This window comes from Heterocephalus glaber, unplaced genomic scaffold (assembly GCF_053883595.1).
Source record: "Heterocephalus glaber isolate CG9 unplaced genomic scaffold, H.glaber_assembly_v1.0 deba00001454, whole genome shotgun sequence".
Lineage (NCBI taxonomy): Eukaryota > Metazoa > Chordata > Mammalia > Rodentia > Bathyergidae > Heterocephalus > Heterocephalus glaber.
In genome coordinates this window covers 10888941-10894940 of record NW_028258303.1, presented here as the reverse complement: position 1 = coordinate 10894940, position 6000 = coordinate 10888941, and the positions used below count along the sequence as shown (strand labels likewise).

General features: G+C 44.7%; 1 protein-coding gene and 1 long non-coding RNA gene across 7 annotated transcripts in view; one reads left to right on the top strand and one right to left on the bottom strand.

Annotated features, from left to right (window-relative positions):
- Positions 1-854: 854 nt before the first annotated feature.
- On the bottom strand, positions 855-3984 carry LOC110349959 (uncharacterized). Its single transcript, XR_002396192.1, has 2 exons — positions 3817-3984; positions 855-1273 (listed from the first exon to the last, which is right to left on the bottom strand). It is a non-coding gene; the product is annotated as an uncharacterized LOC110349959 (long non-coding RNA).
- A 104-nt stretch (positions 3985-4088) lies between these two features.
- The window catches only part of Herc3 (HECT and RLD domain containing E3 ubiquitin protein ligase 3), a 176249-nt gene continuing 174337 nt past the window's right edge, over positions 4089-6000 (top strand). For all 6 annotated transcript variants that reach the window (XR_015452864.1, XR_015452863.1, XR_002396187.2 and 3 more), the window contains exon 1: positions 4089-4222. The gene's annotated coding sequence lies outside the window, so the exon portion shown is untranslated. The remainder of the gene's footprint in view (positions 4223-6000) is intronic.

The following is a 6000-nucleotide window of genomic DNA, read 5'->3' as shown; positions in this document are numbered from 1 at the left end:
ACGTCTTGCTGTTTTAAAACTTTTTGCTTACTGATGACCCCCTAGAGATAGCCTCCAATCAACCAAGGTATAGCTTAGTGTGTGAACACATTTCAACTCCAGTCTAAACCATTCAGAACAACTTGTAGAACTATCAGGGCCAATACAGTTGTTCAAAAGAAATTACTTCACCTCATCCCATTGGTCCCCTTTTATCCCTTTAAAAACTCAGTGTTCCTTATCCTCAGTGAACACTTAATTTGGTTTTTAACTGAAGCTGTGTCTCCTGATTTACCTATGTATAATGTAACTGAATAAAAACTATCTTTGCTTTTATTTTAATGTCATTTGAGATTTCTTGGTTTATACTCCCAAATATTCATTTTGTCAGTCTACCCATGTTAATATGTTGGATATCATTTCCAGGAACTCAATTTTTGAAATCTTTAGAAAAGAGAAAGCTTCATGAAAGATTTCATTTTCTTTTCTTCTTTTTTTGGGGGGGTATCAGGGATTTTTTGGGGGTATCAGGACCTTGTGCTTGCATGGCAGGTATGATGCCACTGAGCTATATCCCTGGCCCTGATTTCTTTTTCTAAAGGTGTTATGACATGAAATCTTCAGAGACAAGCCAATGTTCAACCTTTTGCAGAAAATGTTCAACCAACCAAAGTTCTATTAATGTTAATACACTGTAACTTACATGATAAGATTTATGGTAAGGTTCTTGTGCTTCATCCAATGGTTTAAGAAAAAAAAAAGTAGAGGCATAGGGGAGAGAATTAGAAAAACAACAAAGCAAGAGAGAAATTTAAATTCTGAATAGTTTCAAGTGAAATAAAAGGATAAACATAATGGCTGTAAGCTCTCCGTGGTCAGGAATGTTGCTTTTTATTTAGGACAATTACGTTATCTACTGCTTAGGCTCATATGCTCAGGTTTGTCTGCCTTCCCTTGACCAAATCAAAGGAGGCCATATATTTGGGTAAATAGGAAAAAGGATTTATTCAAAGCTAGCTCCGAGGAGAAGGGGCCTACTTGCCTCAAATCACCATCTCACCCTTTACAGGTGGGCAAGGGTCTTTTACTGTAAGGAACAGAGGGGAGGGAAAACAGAAGGATAATGCAGGTCTTACTTTATCACTTCTAGCCATCTTTAGTTTATAGTCCCCTTTTCTGTGGAAAGGAAACTGGGCTCCTGGGCTCCTGGTGTCAACATCTGCATATTCCATTCCTTTATCTGGGCCCAGAAGAGGTGCTGTTTATGCTCTAGGCCTCAGGAAGCCACTTGTCTCTAAAGGAAAAAAAAATCCATTAGGTAGTGCTGGTTACCATTACACATGGAAATATTTAATAATATTTAAGATTATTTGATTGATGGGATATTAGTTTAGCATTTCTTCTGCTTTTTATTTTTACATTAATTAACGCTGTATGTTACAGGACAATTGTCAAAAAGCTTAGCTTGGAAATATATGCTTCTGGGATAGACTTTATTAAACAACCAAAACCAATTAAAAAAATTTACAACTTTTCTCCTCAACTACTCTGAGAACTAGTCTGAGGAAATGAGTACTTCTTTTTGGGTGGATGGCTAAGAAAGCTGTGTCATGTATCCATAGGTGACTATGGGTACACTGTCAAATAGAGTGCCTTCCTCTCCTGAAGGCAAATATTTTCCAAAAGTCCATCTGAGAGGATGTCATGGCCAACTAGTTTTTTCCCCACTGGTTTCATCCAAAATAGCATAAGGCTACCTGTTCTTTTCTGAGTTTACCAAGTTAATGTTTGCAGGGCAAGTAGATTACTCAAAGAGAGAAGAGCAATCATCATTAAACACATTCTATTGAAAATTTGCTTCAATTTAAAATAGGCATATGCATTTTCATGGAGTGAGTGGTGAAGAATGGAGCAAATCAGCATGTATTCAGCTGGAAACACAGCAGCCTGGGCATCATTCCCTCCTCTGTGGAGACTCTTCTGCTTTGTGATGGAGCTGAAGTACAAACGTGTTCCCTTCCCCCTGTTAAAACTTGGGGTTAGAATATAGTAAACTTTTCATTTTCAAAAGGACTGTCTTTCTTAATAACTGTCAGGGTTAGCAACTACATACTCCTTGATGCAATTATTTGGTCAATGTTTGCCTCTCCCTTGATGGCAACAGGCCCTGTGCTGTTTTGCCTAACAATGTATTCACAGGGATGGGCATTATAGTAGATGCCTGAATATATAGCACGTTTGTTAGAAAACATGGCAAGTCAGAGAGAAATTGAAAAAAGAGAGGGCTATCAAAGTGGAAGAAAAGTAAACTATGGCCTCTTCAAACAAGTTTACATATAAGCTACAAGGACTATTGTTGATGTTAAGGCTACTAAAGCTATTTTGGTAAAGGGTTCAGGACCTGAGGAAATTACCATTTTAGATTGGTTCAATTAAGAAAAGTACAGTGGTATCATCATTGTTTGTTCTATATATGAATAAATTCCTGGAGTTCTGGATCTTTAGCTGATGAAGCTTAAAATACCTTAGTTTATTATTTAGACCTCATTCCTATCCCACTTTTAGGCCTGAATCTTTGGCAACCGTAAGATTAAAAAAGATTTTTTTTTCAGTACTGAGAATTGTGCACTGAGCTACATTCCCACCCCTTTTATTATTTGTTTGAGACAGGGTCTTGCTAAATTGTCCAGGCTGGGGTTGATTTTGCACTCACTCAGCCTCCAAGAGTGCTGGGATTAGAGGCATGAGCCACCACACTCAGCTCAAGATAAAATTTAAGGAAAAACATTTGAGCCATGGAGCAGATATACCAACCCAAACACTGACTGAATAGAAATCTCATATTTGACACATGGAAACTGGCTCTCAGTTACTCAGACATCCTCCTCCTAGCATGACCCCTCTTTGGCCATTTCTCCAGTTCTTATTGGTGATCTCTAGATTTGTATTACATCTTTTTAACAGACTGAAGTTTTGTGAAACTTCTACACATCTGGGCCACCAGTGAACTACATTACTCTTGTCCCAGCATTTCTAAGGGTGGCCAGTGTGATTTAAATTTCAGAAGTTTGCGTTATTTTTTTTTAAATGACCTTAGCTACCTAATAACTGAGATTCTGCTTATCTTTCACATTTCAGGGGTGTGTGAGTTTGCCTGAGTTCATACCCAGGTTCCCGTAATATATAGTCTCCAGGATACATCACTCCTCAAACCTTTTTTTTTTTTCTCCAAGGTAGTCAATCTGTTAGGTTCTCAGAGCAGGTGATTACAGTTCTGAGGTGATCTCAAAGTCCTTGGAAAGAATCGTCCCAGCCTAAACACCAGGTGATAAAAATTCTTCCACTAGAACCATTCCTTCTTCCGGTTAAAAGCAGTACTTTCTCAGCGTTTCTCACATTTAAGGAGGAAAGACACACAGACAACCCTGTGAGAATGTTCTTCAAAAGATTATCTACCGATCAGGTGAGGACCAGGGCGAGTCTGCCAGCGTCCCGGACCTTGGGGGGGGGGGGCTGAGATACAGTGCCAGGGGACATGGGAGAGGACAAACTTCTTTTTTAATCCGCTACTGGGCTTCAGGTCACAGGGCGTTTTTCAGGTCCGGCGTGAAGATGCTCGTGGCCCCTTCTTCGCGCTCCGCCCGCCTCCTACCGCAGCGGCCCCCTAGGATCCCTGACTCCTCCCTGCCCCCGAAGGCAGCCCGCAGCCCTCGAGGGCGACTACAGCAGAAGGCTCCGCGCTTGCCCTCGGGGTAACCCTTCAGCCTCCCTCCGCTCCAGAGGCTTTCGGTCACCTCTGCGTAAGTAACAGGAGCCCAGAATCTAAAGGAAACCAACCAGCCATCACTCCCCTCGCCTCCCCTGCAGTGACCAGCAGTCTCATTCCGGCCGCACACTCCGCGTCTCGCGGTCGGATTCCAGCCACCTAGCAGCCCCGCGAATCCTGTCTGTCACCGCTGGCCGCCAGCACCTCTCTCTCCGGCCTGGGCCTGTCCCCGCCTCCCGCCCGCTGCCGCATCGCTCCGCCTCCGGCCCGCGCTCTTGAGAGCACCATTGGTGCGCGTCCGCGCTACAAGGGCGCCCATTGGCCGTTCGGGAAGTCATTTTCTGTGCGCATTCCGCCGCCCGCAGGCTTGGGGGGAAACTTCCTTATTATTGTGACGCCAAAAACGGAGAAACCCCGAGCCCGGCCGCTGGCGCTGTGACAGGAGGAATCCCGAGCTGCGAGTCGGAGGCTGCCGAGGTGCGCGAGGCGGGGGCCCGGGTCGCGGGGAGGAGGGCGCCGCCGAGCTGGGCCGCCGCGTTCCTTGAGGGGCGGCTGCCGGGTACATCGGGGCTCGGGGTGCGGGCAGCGGGGCGCCCCTGGGTTCTCCGGGCTCTCTGTCCGAGAGCCCCGCGCCGGGAATGGCTACCGCGGCTTCTCGAAGGGAGCGCTCCCCGCACCGACTCGGCTGCCCGAAGACTGCTAGGGATTGCGACGCAGAAAGTCAGAAGGCGGCTCCTCTCCGCCTCCTCCCCTGCCCCAGTTTAAATTTGGGGTTCGGGTGACCTCCATGGGGTTTGGACAGCGGACGCTTCTATGGGAAATGCAAGCCGGCGAAGCCTCGGTGTTCCCGGAGCCTAGGCGCCGCGAGGAGTCCGCGATGACAGCGCTGTGGGGCCACGGCGCCCCACACCATCCAACCCGCGAGGCCGCGCGAGTGCCGGGGAGCCCGCCTGCGGGGCGGGGCTTGACGCGGGAGCCCACGAGTCAGTGCGGGCCAGTGGGGCCCGAGTCACTTGTAGGGGGCCATCCGGGACACCAAGACCGAGGAAAGGAGCCTGTGTAACCTGAAGCAGCCCAGGCTGCAGATTGTCATGCAACTGTGCACTGATGCCGCGCGAGCGTGTATGTGCGCGCGCGCGCGTGTGCAGCGTGGGGTCCAGGGAATAAGTATTTGAACTCTGCTGTGTGTTGCTCCATCACTGTCTCTAATAGCTCTCCAATTACGTTTTACTTCGGTTTCAGATCAACTCCATGTGAAAGAACCTTAAATTCATAGCCGACCCTTCCAGAATTTTGCATGGATTCATCTCACATTTAATGGTTTGGGAAAGACGATCCAGGCGCTCTCTCTTCCATTTTTGTGTGCCTTCTAGCTTTTTCCACAAATAGGAAGCTATTTCTAGAACCTTTCATTTGATAACATCAGGTGAACTGATTTTTAATTCTAGACTGGGAAGAGAGAAAAGTGAAATAAAATGAGGATTAACATCCTTTTAAAATGGGGTGACTAGAGAGAGAAGGTGTCATATTTTAGATTACTATTGTGAAGTTCTCACTTTCTGTATTTATCCTGAGGGAGGAAGAAATGGCATTATAAATCAGAAAAGCAAAATAGATAAATTACATATTCCACCTCATTGACTCCCATTGAAGCTAGGAACCTTCTGGAGAAGGTGTAATGCAAGAATCAAGGTTAGAAACTTTGGCATAAAAAAAACCTCGTTTCACTAGCATCCAGTTCTACCTATGTTTAATGAAGCATTTGGGCTTTCATTTTTGAGAAAAGAAGCAGGCATTTTAAAGATGTTCCAGTTGATGTGGTTGCAGCCTTTGGTTATAAGCTTTTCATTCTGAGGAACAAATTTGAGTTTCTCAGATTTGCATATCCAATTAAAAACAGTTTTTTTTTTTACAGCGTCAAAGTAGCACTTCTGCTCGGGACAGAAGATAGTTTTGTGTCAGTTTCAGAAATGAAAGTAATATTTACAAATTGAACGAATTTTTCTACATAAAGTAGAAGTGAAGATTTGATAATATCTGAAAATCATGCAGGACTTTTTCTCTTGAGAGACTTTGGGTGCCTTGGTCTCTTGTTTTGTAACATAGAGGATGTGGTAAGGAGAAATGAGAAGAGAAAGTCTGCAACCCTTTTTACAAAAAATGTGTGTGTGCATGGGAAAATAAAGAAAACAGACAAAATCAAATTACAGTACTTTCTAAAAGTTTTCTAACCTAAATGAGAGATTTTAAAATAA